This window comes from Dermacentor albipictus, unplaced genomic scaffold (assembly GCF_038994185.2).
Source record: "Dermacentor albipictus isolate Rhodes 1998 colony unplaced genomic scaffold, USDA_Dalb.pri_finalv2 scaffold_17, whole genome shotgun sequence".
Classification (NCBI taxonomy): domain Eukaryota; kingdom Metazoa; phylum Arthropoda; class Arachnida; order Ixodida; family Ixodidae; genus Dermacentor; species Dermacentor albipictus.
The window spans coordinates 7,226,550-7,248,197 of NW_027225571.1; the positions used below are offsets into that span (position 1 = coordinate 7,226,550).

Consider the following 21,648-nt stretch of genomic DNA (forward strand, 5'->3'; position numbering starts at 1 on the left):
CTTCCTGCGCTCTTTTCGCTTTTCATATCACCCGCTGCGCTCCGCGTTCGCTCTTTCATCCTTAGTTCTGCTCGTTCGCTCGCCAACGCTCAACGCAGGAACGGGCGCTTAAAGAGACAGACAACCGCTCAGAACATGAATCGAGATAACCCATCTGATGGAATGATTCCCTATCGTAGTGCGGTAGTGGCCAAAACGATCCATGCTTTTCTCGTTAAACGTGGATCTGTATGTTTAATTTGTCAGTAAAGGTCGCGAAAAATGACATTTGCTGCCCTACGCCGCAACAACAAAGGTGCATAAAAGGTCCACCACGTAACCTTTTAGTAGTGCACGCGGTTCCTGCTCTTTTTATTAGTATTGAAATGCAGTATATTTTTTCATTATAAGTTTTTCCTGAGTTACAATGTGCAGGTAAGCTTTCGTTTGTAGTGAGCAGAAGTGGCGCTGCCTTCGCCTTCGATGAGTTGACTTGGCTCGTCTGTCGACAAAACAAGCCAGCCATGACGTAGGCGTGTACTTGGGCAAAAACGCGGTACAAATAAATGTCTGCACAAGAACGCGAACTTATTGCACCAGCTTTTTCAAAAGTGGTTGACAAGGTCGAAATGTAGGTGTTCAACCACAGCTACACTCACTCCTGTGAAAGCACAACGACGGGCGGCTTTCACAATTTGCGAGGCGGGAGCTATCGGTGTCGCTCTCAATTCTCAGCGTTGCTGGAGGAGGAGGAATTTTCGGGGCTGCTGAGATGGAAAATGTTTGCTTACGAAATATTCACGCGCTTCGGGAAGCAACTGCTGCACATGTAAACACTACCGAGAGTGAGCTTTGCGTCGCGCCATAAAAAACTAGGTCCTTAAAAATCGATTGTTAGTCCAGTTAAGAGCTGCGCTCGGAAATAAAGCAGCAAGCTCAAAGTGTGCGATTCTTCCACCGAAAACGTCTCTCGCTTCTGTCGTCTGCTTCATTAGCCAGGATGCGTGTCTCTGAGAAACGGAATGAGTCATCGTACATTGGCGCCCGCCCTGGTTTTCAACCTTGAGGCAGCATACGCGACCGACCAGTGGTGATGCGCGCACGTTCCAGGCCGCGTTATCGCTATCTCGCGAAACGCATGCGACTCGACTGGCTGAGAAGCGGCAGAATATCACCGTATAGTGTTGCGCGCGCCACAGGTATCCGCTGGCGCCCCGCAAGCACCCGCGCCGCCATGGCTCCGTTCACTTCGCTGCTTACTCGCACTGCGTGAGGAAACTTCAAGGCGCTGCCTTGTGCAGATTTCTTTTCACAAATTAAAACGCCGCCGTTGCCATAAGCTCCGATGATGTGAAAAATCAATCTTGATTAGAATACGAGTGCCGCATGCAGTGAAATGTGCAAAAAGTCGCAGCTATACGTCTGAAAGGTTCATCTATAATGTTATTTCACATACACGCGTTATCTACTAAAATGATGACGCAAAATACAAATGCCAACACCACCCGAGAGCGATGCAAATGCTATGAGCACGCGTTATATGAACAAAACATTTTCATGGCCCCAAACGACGGAGAAAATACGGCGATACGCATGCATGCCGCTCGGCCACCATTGCGTATGTGGTCGCTCATTAGCGGAATTCGCGCAGCTCGTCGCACCACAAATTATGGCGGAAAATATCTGCCATGGCGGCCCAGCGCAATGTAACGCAATGTAAAATTGACGTTTACGAAACGGCCCTTCCTGTGACGCTCCTCACAGGATATTACTTCATCAATCGGCAAGCTCACATGGCGGCTATCTTGGACCACCACCAGACATTCGAGATGCACTCCACGGGTTCTCTGCGCCATCGCTCACTTTTATTTAAAGCGTGAAAGTCGCAATATAGCTGCCACGGTCCGGAAAAAAAGTACTAGTCGATAAAATTTGCACCTCGACGTCACGTTTCATCTCGATGAAAACGCCAAATTGCATGTTGCAAGACTTCCAGAAATTTTGAAACACGCGACCTCTCGATAGCCAATCAGAGAGTGAACACGTCCGATAATGGCGGCCGTGCAACCATCATGCGTGTTGACAATAGAGCACTAGAGCCCTTTTGATACATTCTTAACGAAGTTTGCACCCTTTGGGACTTACCTTGTTCTGCACAACGATAATCGTCATCTTGCCCGCGTTTCCTTTCTTTAACGATGCGGGCCAGGTACTTCCAGGTCCCGAAGGGCATTCGTGCTAACAGCGTTACAATGCATTCTGGACAGAAAAAGAGGGAGCAGCGTAGAGTTCCCAAACAAGGAAGCGCAAGCAAGGCAGATGATAATCATTGTTTCGGGACAAGATAAGCCCTAAAGGGTGCAAACTGCTTTAAGAGTGTAGACGTGATAAGGCGCCGCCTTGTGCACATTTCTTTTGATGAATTAAAAAGCTGCCGTAGTCATAAGCTCGGATGATGTGAAAAGTCAATAATCTCGACTACAATACGAATGGAGCAGTGAAAAGCGCAAGCAGTCGCATAACGTTTCTATTGTTCGACCAATATTATTTCAAGTAGACGCATATCAAAAACAAATTAAGCGGAACCTCCCTGAACGGGAACTATTCCAAGGTATGTGTAGCATTATGTGGCGGTCGGCGTGGTGCGGAAAGTTATGAGTGCTAATAATGTGTGTGTGTGCGGGGGGGGGGGGCTATGCTGGTGTATGCGTTATTTCTATATGCGTGAGTACGAGCATACAGAAGCACACATTTACACTGCCGAACATTCCGCACCATGCCAATCGCCATATAATGCTACGCATACCTCCTCCAGCATCACGTAATAAAAGCGGGATGACGTGAATAGCGGTTGTGCGATCTACAATTCCAAAGCACAAATTAATAACGCTAGACAAGTACTTTCTAGACTCAAACTAAGTGGGGCGCACAACGACAAGAAGGCAGCGGTTGGAACTTCTATAACACCGAAAGGGCGGTCCAAATTACCTACCTACCCGCCGTGGTTGCTCAGTGGCTATGGTGTTGGGCTGCTGAGCACGAGGTCGTGGGATCGAATTCCGGCCACGGCGGCCGCATTTCGATGGGGGCTAAATGCGAAAACACCCGTGTACTTAGATTTAGGTGCACGTTAAAGAACCCCAGGTGGTCGAAATTTCCGGAGTCCTCCACTACGGCGTGCCTCATAATCAGAAAGTGGTTTTGGCACGTAAAACCCCATTATTTTTTTAAATTACTTACCTGGGTGAACTCGTGAGTTCATGCTGCTCCCAGCGGTGTCGATCCCCAGTATTGGCGGGAAACGTGTGAAGCTTATGCTCGTCTTCATCGGGCGAGGAGGAAAGGGCGCGCGGCCAGCCTTTCCTCCTCTCTGGCTTGTGCGCTGCTTGAATGCGTTGCCGTCGACTTGGTTGCCATCGCGAGCTGCGGAACGATTTGTAAATGTTTTAGCTCGTTCTCCGCGAAATTTACGTGACGTCAGTGTATACGGGGTCGTTGAAGAACCACTATGTAGCCACTTTCGGTGCAGCGACCAACTACAGTATGCCGGAAATTCTCTTGGCTGCGCAAACATGCGACGCGCATCATCAGCCGCGGTGTGTGTGCGTGTTGTGAACTATTTTGGCTGTATCAGCTTTTATTCAACAAACAGCAGCGGCGCCTCTGAATTGCCCCTATAAATGAATTTGAATATCTTCAGTCTGATAGCTTGATCTAAGAACTAAAACATAGGAGCACTCGTGTACGGCCAAACCAATGCAACCCCGAAACCTCTAAGCGCCAATGGTTATAAAACATTTGCGTCAGCCACTGGCAACGTTTTTGAGTCTAGTAGACCTGAAGTCACCATGCTGCGTCTACGTTAGCCTCCTGCACGGCGACGATGGCGTTGCTCGACCCGGCGATCACTGCGGTTGGTAAGCCAGCATAATACATGCAAGTTTTGTCCTTCGGCGTTGCCTTTTGGCCTTGTAAGTGTGTAATATCGAAAATGAACCGCATAAAAAGAATCTGGTGGCTGTTTATGAGGATACAATTTCCGTAAAAAGAGTGCGTCGTAGACGACTGGACGAACAACAAAAACGATTTGCATCCTCTTTTTTCGAAAAAAAGAAATTCGGGCCAAACCATTCATATGGTGGCAGATTAGCCAGCGAAGCTGCTTCTGCCGCACGGACGCAGACTCGAAAGACTTAGCCCGACGCTTACGAGTGGCCTCCCGTGTGCGATCCTCATCGGTATAGCTCGCGCTCGACGCCGACGATTGGACTGTCGTATCTGCTCGCTCTGACGCCCTTCGGAGGCAACGTCACTGGCCGCATTGTCCTCTTCCGCAGGGGCACGTTGGCTTGTTCTTCGGCCGTGCCTAGAATGAGTGGTCTTCTCATTTTTGTTGGACTTGCAACTGTTGCAACGGTCTACCTCTGCAATACGCAGTCCGGTTCCTATACATCGCGGCGTCTAACCTCGGCGCATGTCCCCGTGTTTTCGCACCACAACTGCCGCGCCATTGTAAGGAGGGCAGACGACAGCAGACGCAGCCGGCAGCAAAGGTGGCCAGCGCGGGTGCACTCCCGCAGTGCACAGGTAGCACGCGCGGTGAAATCACGTGTCCTTTCTTCTGCGCCGCACTATCGTTCGTTATCTTTCTTGTTCACTTTACGGACGTTCGCCAGCCCAGATGCCGTGCACCCCCCCCCCCCCTACGAGACCACGCATACGACTCCTTCACACGGGTCCGTCAGATAAACAGCTTCACTGTAGAAAAGAAAGAAAATTATGCAGATGCCACGCACTGTGGGAATCGACGTAAGCGAAGCTTTGTGCTGTTTGCTTCGATTGACGATAACTAGCGGTGATATTGACGGCGAATGTTTAATTTCGTCAACGTTTTATCAACACGAGAGTGTCGAGTTGATGTTAAACGTTGCCTTGCGTGCACCACTGCTATTTGTCTGCGTAATACACAAAGGGGGAGGTGTTTGCTTGAGGCGTTGCAGTGAGCCATATTTCATAACTTCTGAGAGGGTTGAGCATTGCCATTGCCTCACATGGCGCATCGCATCGTAGCGGAAGCATTAAACTTGGATTATGGGGATGTAGTACGTGCCAAAACCACAATCTGGTTATGAGGCAGGCCGTAGTGGCGCACTCCGGATTAATTTTGACACCGTGGTGTTACTTAACGTGTCCCTAAATCAAAGTGCGCGAGCCTTTTTTTTTTATTTTGCCCCCGTCAAAATGCGGCGGCCTCGGTCAAATCCGCGACCTCGAGCAATGCCACAGCCGCAAAGCTATTGCGGCGGGCACAGAAGCGTTGATTTGACGTGCGGCCGCTTCCGTTGTGTCGCCTAGACCCTGCGCTAGGCTTTAATTAATGCGGCTCTACTTCTGCACACCTTGCGTAAGCTGTTTTTTTTTTAAATTATGAGGTTTTACGTGCCAAAACCACTTTGTGATTATGAGGCACGCCGTAGTGGGGGGCTCCGGAAATTTCGACCGCCTGGGGTTCTTTAACGTGCACCTAAATCTAAGTACACGGGTGTTTTCGCATTTCGCCCCCATCGAAATGCGGCCGCCGTAGCCGGGATTCGATCCCGCAACCTCGTGCTCAGCAGCCTCGTGCTCAGCAGCAACCTCGTGCTCAGCAACCTCGTGCTCACCGCATTTCTATGGCGGCGAAATGCGAAAACATCCGTGTACTTACATTTAGGTGCACGTTAAAGAACCCCAGGTGGTCGAAATTTCCGGTGTCCTCCACTACGGCGTGCCTCATAATCAGAAAGTGGTTTTGGCACGTAAAACCCCGTAACTTTTTTTTTTCAGCGTTATATTCCCCCTTTCCAGTCCCCCAGTGTAGCGCAGGGTCGCCAACCAGACGCATTTCAGGTTAACATCCCTACCGTCTCTCTTTCCGTTCTAAAACAGCAGCGCTCTGTTCCTTCTTCTGGCCGGCTCGGCTTTTTTCCTTTCCTTGTTGCGCTGTACCAGTTTCGGAATATGCAATACCAACTTGCCCAATCCTCAGCACATCCTGTCTTTCTTTCATCCTCGTCGCGCTGGCCAAAACCGGTCACTCGACCATTCGACAAGTGTGATTCATACTGTACGGTAGGCTATAATTATAGTAACCAACTCTACATTATTCGTGGGTGGTAACCTTGTGCAAAAAACCAGGTAGGCGCGCAATGTTTCTACAGATAACAATTATTACTCTTGTCCAAAGTAAACAGCACAACTTATTCCGCAGCGGAACGGTACCCAAACGGTTAGGATCGTCTTACGTTTCGTAGCTAATTTCCGTAGCTTAGAATTACAGTGATAATGCTGCAGTAAGGCCACATCAGTCAAACGAATTTTCAGAAATGCACAACGGACATCCGAGGCTGATTGCAGTCTCAAACACGTGCACACACATCGCGTTGGGTGCGCCGTCCGCCTCGAGGCCGCAGCAACTCCAGTCATCCTGACCTAAATCGCTTCAGTACGTCCCACAGAACCATTTCCCAAGCAGAAGACGCCACGTCATAAGAAAACTGACCGCGCGACGCGAAAACCACCACCAGAAACTGCCGCCGAGCGTTAACAGCGGTGAGGAGGGTAGCGAGGGTAGTGTGACAGGCGCCTTGTCCGCGCCACGGGGAAGGATTGTGCGGAATGCGGTGAAAATTTTGCCCACCGCTAGGCGCACTGCTGTGTTCAAAGGTGCCACGCGACTGTCGTGGCACCTTTGCGACTAACTTGCGACTGTCGGCCGATGACTACGGGCCGAATCTTATAACGGTTCGGGAGGGGAACCGTCGCTTGGCTTCACCTGATTGGTCAAAATTTTGCTCGGGCAGTGGGCAAGCCGGTCCTGAAGTCGGCCAGAAAGACCTTGACCGCCTACCACGAAATAACATATTACAGAAACAACAGAAGGACGCTACCGCTGCCGGACAAAAGCCTTAATAAACATCAACAAGTGGCCTGGCGGAAGCTACAAACACATTCCCCAACCCCTATATATATACTTCAAGGCCTACCCAGGAGTCTACACCCCCGAATGTAAGCTCTGCGGGATTCCAAAAGCAGATTTAAAACACATTTTATTCGACTGCGACAATCTAAAACCGAAAAGAGAATGGCATCTTTCTAACGAGCAAGAGTGGGAGGAGGCGGTGTCCAGCTTGGACCCGGCGGTTCAGCTGCAGGGCGTCAGCTAGGCTTTGGAAGTCGCCGACAGACAGGGCCTCATGACCATAACAGGTGCCACTGGTGGAGCTGATCGGACGGCCACCTCACGCACCCTGGAAGTCCATTAAAGTCAACCAAATCCTTTCTGTTGACGAAATAAAGTTGTTACCACCACCACCACCACCACCTGCGTCAGAGGCCGTCAGAGACACCGGGGTGGCACCGCAAATTATAGTCACATCAGGCATCTGTCAATCATTTTCAAAGCGAACCCGTCGTTGGCTAAGAGCGGAACCGGCGAAGGGGTACTCCGCTTTCGGTTCCCTTGCTGTGGCTTGGCTGTTGGCTCGCGACCCTGGCCGTGCCCCTGGCCCGGTCGCGCGACCCTGGAGACACGCGGGGGTCGCGTGCGTTGGTTGCTTCGGAGGCTATATTACTTGCCCTTCTCGTCTGCTTGGCGTTGCTCTTTCGGTGTCGACCACGGCTGGAAGTGCGATAGGCGTTCGAAGAGAAGACTGGTAATTATTTGCGCTGCCCCCGCCGGCTTTCTAAGTAGACCTTTTACAGGCTATGCTACGAACCGGGGTAGACTTGGGTGCAAGCGTACCAGTGCTCATTCCACGCAGGGGAAGGAATATTGCGTGCTGCGGTTCATCGCCACCGCCATGCAGCTCCCAGAGATCGGTGGGACGCGAAGCATTCATCGGAATGGCCTAGATATCTCTGCTGCCGACACTGTGCACGAAGTTGCTCTCGCAATTACTGTGTTAGCTGGTAGAAGGGCTGGGTCAGCTTTCCCGTCACCTCCGCTTCAATGTCAATGCCAAGGAGATATTTGCATGGTGAGATGGAATTCCCAGTGCTATCGCGAGCGTGAATATCTCGCAGATCGCCATTCAGCAGTCAGAAGGGTTCAACGTAGGCTGGTTAAGCGCTTCCTTCGTTCAGCTGATAAAACTATACAATCAGGATGGGAACATATTGTGGAGATCCCTTATTTGGCTTCCCTTCTTTCTCTAGTTCCGGGAGTGCCACACTTTGTTCCTCAATTTCACGGCACAGCGCGCACCGTCTGCACCACACTCTTCGATTTTACTTCGCGCAGGCAATGCACGGCCTGTATATCGTAATGTTCGATTTCAAGTTCCATTACGTCTATCACGCGACGCGCCGTGGGGCAGATCGCAGGGATAGCGGCAGCGCGGCGGCTAGCGAGTCATGTCCGAGCCGATGACGATGGGCGAAAAAAGAAGAAAAATTGATATAGTCGCCTAGTAAAAGTGTCCCTAAGAACCAGTTCACGGTTTTGTTGCGCTTGCTACTCAAGAAGTGCTGGCAGTGCCTTCCTGTTGAGTGCATCGTGCGAGCTCCTGGTAGCAGACGACATATAGCGCTGCGCTTTGCCAACTCATTCACGCTTGCGATACCACCTGTCGGCTGAGAATGAAAAAGAAGGACATTGTTAATTTCTTCAAGCATTGCATAAACGCCCGGCACCGCATGTTTAGAATTTGCCATATAATATGAATTTATATTTTATAGTTAATTGGCAAGCAGAAACATTCTGCACTTCCTTGGTTAACTTGTCATATATGATATGCACACTTCAGAGGCGGCACCCTCTCGTATACTGGTCGTGTCCTACCCTTCTTCCACCTCCGGCTTGGGAATGGCCCATGTAGTGACGTAAACGGTGAAGTGAACGGTTCGTTTTCCGAACCGTTATAAGATTCCGCCCTAGGCTTCGCTGGCTGCGTTGACGCTTCGATTTCGCCTTTTCATTGTCGTCGTTTGTGAGATTTGTCAATAGTGTTCGGTCGTTGGGCTTCAACACGAGGAATTAGCTCTTCAGACTGTCGGATGATGTACGGAACCATGCTACCCCGCTGCTCAAATACGTGCTTTGTATCTGGATGCAAAGGTGGGTATAGATCGTACTCAGAAAACCTTTTTGTGTTTAAAGCCCCAATTGATCCCTTGCGAAGGGAGCAATGGACCCATCATATTAAACGGGCTGACAAAGAGCTAACGAACGACAGCGTGGTTCGTGAACGGCACTTCAACGAAAGATTTATCGAGAGGGCCTAACTGCACAGAATTAACGGTGATGTTGTGTAACTACCTCGCTATCGTCCGCGTCTGAAAGAGCACGTCATGCCTACTGTGTTCCCTGATGCACCTCAGCATTTCACGAAGGAAGCACCGATAAAAAATAAATAAATACATGTGAGCAGCGCTGGACCTGCTGCAAAACGACAACTGGCAGAACAGCAATCAGCAGGCAAGACGCCCAGCAAGAAGACGCCGCAGCGCAGGCGTAGGTACGCCACGAGCAGCAAGATGATAGGTATATCCTGAGGCGGAAATACCAGATATAGATTACATGCCGTCCAACTTGAACGTGTGTGTGATAATGTCCGTCTGCCTGATGTAACGTGGAACAAGGTAACGTTTTCAAGTGAACATTAATTTGTGTTCTTCGGAGTCTGTGGTCCCGAGGGTGAGCAGGTTGACCATATCTTTCTGCCCAAGTTAGTGAATTTAAGTCGGAATGCAACCAAACCGAATCATTGTTTTGCTCTGTCTTCCTGAGGGGCTAAACCCGCCAACAGTGCACTGTTCCTTCGCCGGAGGAAGCGCTGTCGGTGCTCGACAGCACACATGGACTTGCGCGGAGGCTGCGGCGTGAAACCAGACTTAAAAACAAAGGTGACGGCGCTAAGCAGACGAGGGCGAAGTGAGAAACGAACGACACATACGGGCGTGTCTCACTTCGTGCTCGTCTGCTTAGCGCCGCAACCTTTGATTTTAAATCATGAACCAACTAGCTCAGCAAGTTTTGTGAAACCAGATAAGGAAGGAATATATACGTCTGATATGCACCCTTGCCGCGGAGAAACCAGAAGCCGAAGTGAAACGAAACAGTCAACTAGTCAACCACATTGACAAGGCAGGATTGTTGTATCCTTGTGACAATCTGGCCAAACTGGTAAAGGCGCTAGTAGATGGGCTTACTTCTTTTTTTTTCCTAAAGAAAATTTCTCGAGGATAAATGAGTTCATGCATGCAGTTCTTAGCAGGCACGAAACTGGATCGAGTTGACTGTATTGTTCACAACAAAGACCTGACTGCAAAACAGGGCAATTTTATCTACTCACAGGCATGCGCTTCTTCATAAAGTCTTTAAACGAAGACGACTGCCCAAAGGGAGCGACAAAAGCATTTGAAGTTGAGAAGGTGCAAGTAATATGACCTCCCTCCAAATGTGGTGAAAAAAACATGAGAAAAGAAATGTGTGATGAATAAACGTGTTTTTCAACTTCCCTCACGTGTATTGAGTGTGCATATAAAATGAAGAATACAGCATAAACGAGAAAAAGAGCTAAAAAAATAAATGAATGTGTTCAGTGCATCAGAGCCCCCGGCTACCATCACTGCCATTTCTACACTAAAATATAAGTTCTCCAACAAAAAAAGGATATAAAGAGAAAATTAAATCTAACTGCCTTGAACACTTCGCACTGAACGAAACTTCATGTGAGAGAGAGAGAGACAATGAAAGTGAAAAATAAACACACCATACTCAAACCATTACTCGTTATAAAAGAGAATATTAAGCATATTACACTCCAAATAAACTTCACTAAGGGAGAAAAACAACAAAAGAAGCAGTCTAAGCGCAGTTTTACTATGCACTCGCGTAAATGGGTTAATTCGACTGAAGTAAGCGAAACGCGTGAAAACTGGTCCAACGCTGAGAAACATTTAATTATGAACTAAGACCATACCAGTGGTTTTTGTTTATGTTAAAGGGACTGACAACTGGCCAGAATGTGTTGTGAGACGTTGACGGAAATGAAATGACCATGATTTATAGTGATAGAACCCAGCACGCTGTTCGGGATTTAGGTAGGAAATATAATTTTAAATTGGGCAAAGAAAGTAGGAAAAACCAGTAAGTGGCGAGGCGTGGCGGTGAAATCTTGATACTTCAAAATGCAGTCAAGAGATTACTGTACTTAAGTTTACTGTCACTAAGTACAGTATAATTATTGCTTAAAATTGCAGTTAGTATATTAGACACTTGCACTTTATTCTATGCGCATTGCGAAGTAAAGAAAGTCCACGCAACAAGTGGCGCTGGTCGGCGGACAAGAACGGCACCGAGAGCGGCGCTATTGCGCCGGCGTTGAGAGCGCCGCATGCGGAGCAAAATTCTATTAGCGGGTGGTACCCCACTCCCACCTCCCGTTCGCACCGCCTTGATTGCCTCCTGCACTGCGCGTGTTTGGGCACGTTTCGTGCCGCGCGCAGTGTGCCTGCGTGTGTGCGCGTGGACATTTGATTCGAAGGGCGGTGTACAGTCTGTTTCACATTTAGGGGAAAACTCGGAGCGCATTGCATCGCGACGCGGCGAGCGCTTGAGTCAGGCGGCGGCAGCAGCTCGCACAGGAGCTCGAGGGGCGAGATCTTGAACGGCGTCGTCTGCTACGGCGGCGCGCGCTGGCCGCATTGTCGAGAAACGTTCTACTGTCAGGTGCAGGGCGCCGATCACATCGTTACTGCGTGAAATGAGCCGGTATTCTTTGCTAAGCGTTGTGCGACGCCCACTGATACGCCTGGAAGGTAAGTTCATCGCTGCAGGACAGTCATAGACGACCTACTGATTCCATGCATTCTTGACGGCCTGTTTCTGGAAGGCGACTATATATTCTAAAGCGATAGGTCGCCGATCCACACTGCTCGTGTTGTGCAAGAAATGCTGGAAGTGCGAGCAGTCACTCTCTTGGAGTGAACGCCTCAATCCCCGGGCGCCAGCATCATTTAAAATGCCTGGGGCCAGTGGCGTAGCAACAGGGGGAGGGGGGGGGGGGGCGTGGGCCCCGGGTGCACGGGGCCAGTAAGGGGGGGGGGGTGTCATATACGTCTGAAGACACCCGTAAATTGTCGATATCCTTGCCTTCCTAGACTACACCCGGTGGGGGGGGGGGGGGGTGACAGAAGAGCTAAGGGCCCCGGGTGCCAGACGACCTAGCTACGCCACTGCCTGGGGCTCGTTGAAAGTATCGCTGCCGCACCATCTCCTCAATCAGTCGCCCGAGGATAGGCTTCGATCCACCATCGCCAGCTGCGAATGAACACATCCCTGATCAAGTCAATCTACACTTCACTGCCTTCCAGGATGAGCGCTGTCATCGCTGCCGCTGGGGACATGACGAGATACTAACTGACGTTCCGAGCGTGACGTGTCCAATACCCCGCCGGTGGGCAGGGTCTGTCTGGTGTAGTGAAAGATTGTCGAGAAAAATCACTTCCAGCTCATTGTCTTAACGTGTTCGACCCCCACATTTATCATTGTTTTCCTTTCGAGTCAAACAAAGACTGAGCACGTTGCGCACACATCTTGGTGCGTCTTGTCGCTGCTTATTACGGTAGCACACACAGTGAAGAAATGTGCATGCGCTCAGTACCCCGGCCTTTCGATAGAACAAACGAAGCATGCTGTCAAAAGAAGTTTGTGGAACTCCATTATCGCCAATGAAGGCTCAGGGTTTAGCGACGCACAACGTCTAGTAAAGGATATCAGCTCAGTTCCCGCAGTACCGATGAAGTCGGTGCACTGCCCCTGACAGCAGCACGCTTTCCGACAATGCGGCCAGCGCGCGCCGCCGTAGCAGTCGACGCAGATCACGACTCCGCCCCTCGAGCGTCTGCGCCTGCTCGAGCTGCTGCCGCCGCACGACTCCATTGCTTGCCGCGTCGCGATGCAATACGTTCCGAGTTTTCCCCTAAGTGCGAAACAGACTGTACACGATTCTATGTGCCTTTAAGAAGATCCGTACGCTTGACGATTATTTTAATGGTTGCAATGCGGCGAAAGGGCAGCGTCTGCTGAACCATGTGACTCTGAGCAGGTAATTGGAAACGACATCGTATGTGCCGCCGGAAAAATCGTCAACACATACGATGCGGCACATACATACGGCGCATACGAGCTAAAGTCATTTTTGCAGTTTTCCACATGTTTGCTGCTACAAATCCGTGTTGTCTCTGATGGCGACAACAGATTTCCATCGACAGTGTGCGGAAATAAACAAAATATATCGCTGCATAGCACAAGTACGACATGCGCACACAACTTTAACTAGTACGCCCCTTACAATATGGAATAGAGGCAGCAATGTAGACAGCTTGGCCATTTTTTAACAGTACTCAAGAGACGGAAGTTGAAAGTATTAGTAATAATTCCTGCTTCAGCAATGCTGGCGCGACCAAGACGCGGGCGTGTATCGTCCAGTAACTCGATCGATCGGTGCAGTGGTGAAGCGGTAATGAACCCCGGTCATGTTCAATGCATCGTGCACATATTCAATTTCTCGGCACGCGTGAAGTTCGGCCACTGCTAGCGCATACAACAGAAGTGGTTTCCATTCTTGGGCAGCGTACACACAAACGAAACACGAGAAAGAAGACAGGGCAAGCGCTCGTCGAACAACTTAAAGTTTTTATATGAATAAAACGATTATGTACCGAGTTATTATTAAATTCATGTGGGTTACATATAAGAACCGTCATACACTCAGGAGCGATCAATGAACGAGCTCGCTTCGTTTGCCAGTTGTTTACTTCCCTCGGCGCACCGCAGTAATTCATGTCTCTCTTCTGCTTTTATCGTGCCATTTTCTTGTGAATCGGCAGAATTTCACTGGTGGCATCAACCCTTTCGTGTTTACATTGCTGTCGTGACAGTTAACAACACAATCACAATTACCGGTCATCCGAAGAGACGCCGTTGCAAATAAGAGACGCTTCGCGCCCAGCGCGAACTGTACGCGGGCGCGATCGTGAAGGGAAGCGGCGGCGAAAACCTACACCCGTTGGAGATGAAATCGTGCCGCCAGGGGAGAAACGAGCGCTGGCGTCGAGGATGAAATACTGTTCCTGTATATGCTCCCTGCGGGAGCATATACAGGAACACTAGGATGAAACTTGGCGTGCGGTCGTCTATACATGCATGGCGGCGCACATGATTTTGTACGCGCGCGAGTATAGCACGAGTTTGCAAGTTCCCAGAGTTTTGTGATCTCCCTGTGATACAAGATGCCATCGACGAGTTGTGCCGTAAATGATTGAATACCGAGCTCTCCGCCGACCGTCGGCAGATTGTCGGCGTTGATACAGTGCGACAGAGGCGCCGACACGAAGGAAAAAAAAAGCTGTCGCATGGGGGGAAGGAAACAGTTTCCTTCCTCCGTGGCTGTCGCCGACAGTCGGCAGACCGAAATCGGTGTCGGGTCGGCCCAGTGTGAGTGAGCCTTTACCAATCGGCATTCTCCTGGCGCGCAGCTTCCGGCGGGGACGGTGATCGATCGTGCAAGTTGGATTCGTCGCTTCCGCTGCCGCTTTCGTCCATCGAAGCATGACGTTCGGGTGCTACTTCGTAAGGGTCTAAATTCTGAGCACGCATGCGAGCTAAAATCCTATGTTCCAGCTCGCTCATGTCTTCGAGAGACATCGGAAATTAGAAGCGCACGCTTGGCTACAGCAACACGAAGGGCGTATCACGTGTAAGAGCGTTTTTTTTTTTGCTTGGTTTCGTTTTGACTAGACAAATACCAAAGCAGTTGGACAGGAAACGGCAAGGACACGTACCTATTATCGCAGAAATACTTGAACACATTGGAAAACATGAATCACGGGAGCATCCGACTCGATAAACAAAATAATACTCTCTCACACCTACGGCCTCACTTAAATTATGGGGTTTTACGTGCCAAAACAACTTTCTGATTATGAGGCGCGCCGTAGTGGGGGACTCCGGAAATTTCGACCACCTGGGGTTCTTTAATGTGCACCTAAATCTAAGTACACGGGTGTTTTCACATTTCGCCCCCATCGAAATGCGGCCGCCGTGGCCGGGACTCGATCCCGCGACCTCGTGCTCAGCAGCCCAATACGGCCTCACTTGTCGTCTGCCTCCTACTAGTGCCCCCCTATAATCGCTGTCACGCTCACCTATCACAGTTTTCAGCGTGATTCCACTGACCGACTTCACCCTCCCTGCAGATCGAAAGATTGTGATAAAAAATGTTCCACGGCGTTTTCCGTGTTACTACTTCATGATTACGAGAAGAAAAGGGGTTAACCGAGGGGCCCGATTTTTTTTTAGTTCTTGTAGTAACACATAAATATCCAAGAAAGTGGTAGCTCAATTGGTTAGAGCATCGCAAGCCTAAGGCGAAGACGTGGGATCGTTCCCCACCTGCGGCATGTTTTTTCATCCACTTTCATTACCTTTATCATTTCTTTAATTCAATTAGTAAGTACACGTAATTTCCCCTATGTTGTCCTTGGTGTCAGTGTTTGTTGGCTTCTCATGATATACTTAATGATTAGACGCTCTGGCCGGTAAGCAATTTCCATTGCACTAAAAAAAGTGGGTACCACGAAAATTGGTTGTCAGTCCCTTTAAGTAGCACCATTTTAAATTTCAAACGCATGCTTTTCAACCAAATAACAGAATGGCTAATTTATGTCCTGTCATCACACAACACGGACGCGTCTTGCAGTTGTCGGAAACAAGGTAAAAGTAACCACATGCGGCTCTGCGCAAAACCGGCCAGCGCCGGCGCCGCTGACACCTGTTGCACATCCAGTGCCATATACCGAGGCCGCCATCTTTCATCGCGAATTCGTGCAGCCCTCCGCTACCTCCGCTCTAACCCGTCACACAAACCCCCTTCACTCACCATAACGGAGCGTTCACTCGAGCCAGCATGCCATACATTGTTTCTTTCCTGATTTCGTTTTTTCCTCGTAAGTAGTTACTCATGGCAGGTTTCTTTCCCATTGCCACCACCCATGAGATTATCTCAGCCCATGTCTCCTTCTCTCTGAGTTTCCGCTTGACGTTCTTTGTTGCCGTGTTACCCACCCTACAGGCAGGACACTTGCTGGTAAGCTTCCTAGTTATTTTCCTCCACTGTGAATCAATGTTTTACCTGTACAGATACCAGAACACTCCCCCAGCCCATTTACTTTCTTCAGTATTCCTCAGTCGTTCTTCATAACCAATTTTACTGCAAGCTTCTCTCCCTTTAAAGCTTGTCCAGCCCATATCACCCTGCACAGCTTCATTTGTAATCTTCCCGTGAGCGCCCAATGCGAGGCGTCCCACTGACCTTTGATTGCCATCGAGGCCTGATTGTATCCCTGACTTCAAGAAAACAACCGCGTTTCCAAATGTATGTCCTTGAACCTTTACACCTTTCCACACACCCCGGAGCACCTCGTACCTATTGTATCCCCATAGCGCTCTGTTGTTCATTATGGCTGCATTTCCCTTCCCCTTTACTGTTATTGTTCTTTTTTTTGTTTCCATATATCTACTGCCTTCCTTTATCCACATACCAAGGTATTTTTATTCTTTTACGCGAGGCATTTCCTGGCTGTGTATTGACACTGTCAGTTCACTGTTTGCATTGAATACCATAAAACCTGATTTTAACGCTTAATTTTGGACCTAATTCTCGCTTTCCTGTCAACAGAATTAGCCAAACGTTGCATATCACTTTGCTTGTTAGCCAGCAACACAATGCCATCCCTCTGAACAAACCTGGAAGCTGCTGCTCTGCTACTGTACCTGCTTGTTTCTATGAAAGATTAAACCCGACATTACTTCTTTCTACCGCCCTATCCCCACTATGTACATCATAAACAGCAGTGGGGATAAAGGGCACCCCTGCCTCAGTCCCTCCTTGATATATACTTTCTCCTCGCTCCTCATCCCTTCCCATTCAACGTAAACGGTATTTTCTAGGTAAATCTCTCTCAAAAGCTGTAGACAATCCTCACCTAAGCCTTCCCCTTCCGGAATATTCCATAAAATATTACGGTCAACGTTGTCATAGGCTCCTGTAATGTCTAAAAATGCCACATACAACTGTCTGTTTTCTACTTTTGATATTTCAATACAATGAGTAAGAACAAATAAGTGATTATCCAAACGCCTTCCTATTCTTAAGCCATTCTGAAGTTCTCCCAAAATGCCATTATTCCCTGCCCATGCTTGCAGCTTTAATTTGATTGCCTGCATTGCTAGCCTGTATACTACCAATGTAATGGCCAACGGTCTATACGAGTGAATTCTACCACCTTTCTCCTTCTTACCTTTATAAATTCATTCTACTTTGTCGCCAACTGTCTGGTATTCGTCTATCTTTTAAAGTTTGTTCCACTGCTTTCACCAGAGCTTCCTTAATTTTTGGTCCTAGTTCATTATTCAGCCTAACGGGAACCTCGTCTAGCCCTGTGGCTGTGCGCTTCGGAATTTTCTCTTGGCTTCCTTCCAGATGAATTTCTCAGTACCAGCTCCTTTTCCACTTGGGTCTCTTTCATGCTCTTTTTTTCTTCAAATACAACCTCGTCATTACCTTGGAAAGATTCGGCTGTTACTTTTCGGATGTTATTTATTGCCGCTTCTCCTTCCAGTCTATTTTCATCTTCGCCTAGGATATGTTGTTGTATTGTTGTTGACTTCCTGCCTAATAATTTTATGTGGTTCCAAAATATTCTAGGTGCGGCCTTCTTTTTCTCACGTATTTCTGACAACCAACGTTCACTTTCACCTTTTAATTTTGCTTGCACCAGTATTTGAACCACAGACTTTTTCTCCCGGTATATTTCCCATTTACTGGTTACTTCATCCTGCGGCAATTGCGCCTTCTTTGCCTGCCTGTGCTCTCGAGATGCTTTCTGTCGTTCGGCGATCGCTTCTCGTATCTCCTTGTTCCACCAGCTTTTCGGTTTCTTTTTTTCCTTTCCAACGAACATGTTGTTTCTCTTTCCGCATTTGTGTCGTTATTACACTTGGAAGCTCACCATAATCCCACTCTTTACTTGGCCCTTTGCCAAGTTGTTCTTCAACTCTAGTGACTATATTTGCTATTTTTTCAGCGTCCTAATTAGGACTGGCCATTTTGCTCTCCTTGTTCTCTTTCCCAACCAACTACATATCCCATTTTCAAAATGATGCGTTTATAGTCACTCCCTATGCTGCTAAGCCGTTCCTCATCAATGACCGTTTCTCTCAAGTTATCATGAATTCCTTCTGTTATGAGACAGTAATCAATGGTCGATTGCCGGTTTTCCACTTCCCACGTGGTCTGCCCGTCACACGCCCGTCATGATAAGGAGGTTATGTTGCTCACAAAGATCTAGCATTGACTTCCCATTGTTGTCGGTATAGCCGTATAGATACAGTATGAGGGCATTCATGTCACCTAATAGGACAATATCGGCATCATTCCCGAAACCATTAATGTCAGCACTTATGCATTCCACTAACTCTTTTTCTTCTCTGTGCAATTATTTCCGGTCCGCAAATGCGTTACGCCGAGCCAAGCTTTCTTTGTACTCATTGTACACGATAACCAAAGATGCTCTTGACATTTTGAATTTACTATTTTCCATTTGGCTCCCTGATGGGTGAGCATTCCGACTCCCTCTCGCTTTCCTTCCGACTTGGTTCTGTTGCACCCTTCCCGAACATAATTCTCAATCACAGGCGGGTCTTCCGAGTCTCTAAGATGCGTTTCTGTATCCGCATACACCCCTATTTGTTCTCTATTTAACTGCTCCGCAATCTCTACCCACTTTTACTTTCTTCTGCCGCCATACATGTTTATGTAACCTATTGCATGGCGAGCTCTCTTTCTTGTTTTCCTCCTTTTCCTGTTATTGACGGCGATGCTAATGCGAGATTCCCCTAGGGTACCTTCTTCATTGCTACCTACACTGGCATCCTGAGCGTGCGTGCCCCCCCCCCCCCCCCAAAAAAAAAAGAATCAACCGTGCGACCAGCCAGTCGCCAGCCCGCTTCCCGTCCTCGCCTGTAATTGAAGTGGGTCCCGTCTCGCTGAAAACCACCACACCGTATCACTTCCCTGCTTCCTTCGACAACCTCGATACCTTTCTCTCGGCTCAATAGTCATATAACCTCATTAGCAGCCACTATGGCCCTCTGTACGTTACTGTCACGTACAGGCACCTCCAGCATTGTGCACACCACTATCTACACCTGCGGGGACAGCTTGCGCAAGTCGTCTACCCCCTTCGCCTTTACTGTCTTTCTTGTCGTGTGTTGCACTTAGCTTTTTCTAATGCAAACGCCGAAGCTTTCAGAGCACGTGTCTTCTAGCAAAGGCCGATGCGCAAAGAATCTAAATCCTTAAAATGTCGCAAAGTAACTATCACCGATGTTATAGAAGCAATCAATGCCGCACAGACTTAAGGTACGACACGTGTTCGCACGTGTTCAATCACGCGTCCACGCTCTCACTTTCCTACCAAAGCAATATTCCCTATATCAATGCACCCACAGTAAAGTCACTAAGGGCTAATAGTCTCGCCACTTCAAAACTACTATTTAAAGGCTATATAGACTTAACGCCCCGCACGGTTGCCCGTGTTTCAACGTGGCGCGAAAGGACGCTGCGACTATCCCACAAAACCAAATATACACGAAATGCATCTGCGGACACGAAAAAAAAAAAGAGAGGGAAGAAAAGAAAACTAGCCAATTATGATTTAAAGGCTAAAAATATCAGCAAATCAAAATCAGAAGCAAGCTCAAAGCATGCACAAAAAAAACTTATGTTTTCGTCGCCGCCACGGAGCCCTGGAAAAACACATCCGCCGGCCACACGGAGGAAGGAAACTAAGGAGAGGCCCTACGCCCTCCGCCTAGAGGGTGTTGCCTCCGCGCGCTAGGAGAAGAGTGTGGCGGAAATGACGTAGTAGGTTCTCATTTTTTTTGCTGCTTTTTTTTTGCTGTATGGCCACGCCTTTTGGGCCACAATGGCGGCGTTGTTATGGTTTTGAGCGCTCACACGTGTTGCTGTGGTAGGTTCCGTGCCGTGGCAAATGCGCTCTGTGGGTGGGTTTGCGTTAGTCACCGTGTCTTGTTGCGCTGTGTTACCTGCACCATGCTCTGCCGGATGTTGCGCGAGTGCGCGCGCTCCGCGCGCTAAACCACGCGCAGCGCGGCGTGGTTCCGCGAAACATGTAAACAAGAGAGGAGGGTGGCCCAAAAGGCGGAGCATCGCCATGAGCAACGCCAACTTCTGGCTTCACTTTTGCTTCACAAAGAGTGACGTCAGGGCCTCTCCTTAGTTTCCTTCCTCCGTGGCCGGCCACAAACATCACCGCCCCCCCCAAAAAAAAAGCGAGAGAGAGAGAGAAGACGTGGCAAACTAAAGTCCCTCAATCATAGAGGGACCTTACGGCAAACTGCGTCATCGCGCCTTCTGGCGGTGCGGTGCATATATGCTTGCTCTTGCTTTGCCCAGAGGGCGCTGCGAAAAAGGTGCTGAAAGCGCCCTCTGTCCTGAACTGGGTAGTATCAAGCTCGGTCGTCTGCTTCGGAAAGCATGTTTACAATATGGACCCGCCATTTTCGATTGTGTTGTTCCACGGCCTGCAGCGAATATCGGGTGCCGAAGATTTTTTCAGGGGAGGCACGCTGCGTAAAGGCAAGAAATTATGCAACGCCGAATACGTGTACGCCGTTCAAGAATTAAGCGCCGAAGTTTCAGCGCGGTGTCAATCGCAAGTGAAGCGAGTCGCGTACTAAGTTGAACTTCAAGTAACGTTTGCACGCAGCTAGATTCAGGCGCGCAAACGCGCGGAAATGCTTGCTATAAATGAATTCACAGCAGCGATAAGCAGACATCATGTGTACGGAACTGCTCGAGTACACGACGGTACGCGCCGCAAAGGCAGCGGTCTTTCGACAAGCCGCGAAGCGGCCGGCCTCTTGCAATATTTGTTGACTGCATGCCGCTAGACAAGTAGTTATACCTGCGCTGTAGTAGCGGCCATCTGTCCCTTTTAGCAGCTGATAACTGATGCAATGCATATGAGCTCGCAGTAACGTACGTGCGAATCGCGCTGCAGCGCTCGCTCGTACGCTGCGCTCGCTTGATGTAGCTTTTAATGACAGCGCTCGAACATCGATCGATGTGCTGTAATCCATACTACCTTGCTGCGCTGCCTCAACGTGCTGGCTTGAGGTCAAGGATGAGCACATTTAACTCTCTAACCTTTGCTGCTCGTGGTCGGGTAGTGAATTGTCACCGAATCAGCCCGACCATTTGTGGTCATTTGAACACACCTGGTCGCTTCACCACTTCGCAGCGGTCGAATTGTTAATTGTCGCTGTGGCCGGGTCTCGAATCATGTATCACCAGCCATGCCTGCTGCTATGTCGGTCTGCCATTTAACAGTGATAATCTGAAGCGAGATGTTGGACTTGACCTGTAAATTATATACTGGATCTCTCATTTTTGCTAGTTGCTGTGTTGTGCATTCCCTAGATATAGTCTGTAAATTATGGTATGCATCTCTCTTTTCACTGCTTGATGTGTTGCGCATTCCCTTGACATGATCTGTGAATTAAATATGCTGTGCATCTCTCAGTTTTTGTTGCTTGCT

The 21,648-nt window shown here is 48.9% G+C and overlaps 2 protein-coding genes across 6 annotated transcripts in view; one reads left to right on the forward strand and one right to left on the reverse strand.

Annotated features, from left to right (window-relative positions):
* LOC139052022 (histone acetyltransferase KAT5-like) overlaps positions 1-3,473 on the reverse strand; it is a 181,327-nt gene extending 177,854 nt beyond the window's left edge. For 2 of the 4 annotated variants that reach the window (XM_070529096.1, XM_070529095.1), the window contains exon 1: positions 3,220-3,473. The gene's annotated coding sequence lies outside the window, so the exon portion shown is untranslated. The remainder of the gene's footprint in view (positions 1-3,219) is intronic. The other 2 variants (XM_070529092.1, XM_070529094.1) reach the window with 2 other exon arrangements.
* LOC139052024 (uncharacterized) overlaps positions 1-21,648 on the forward strand; it is a 266,591-nt gene that overhangs the window by 215,966 nt on the left and 28,977 nt on the right. The gene's annotated exons all lie outside the window — the stretch shown is intronic.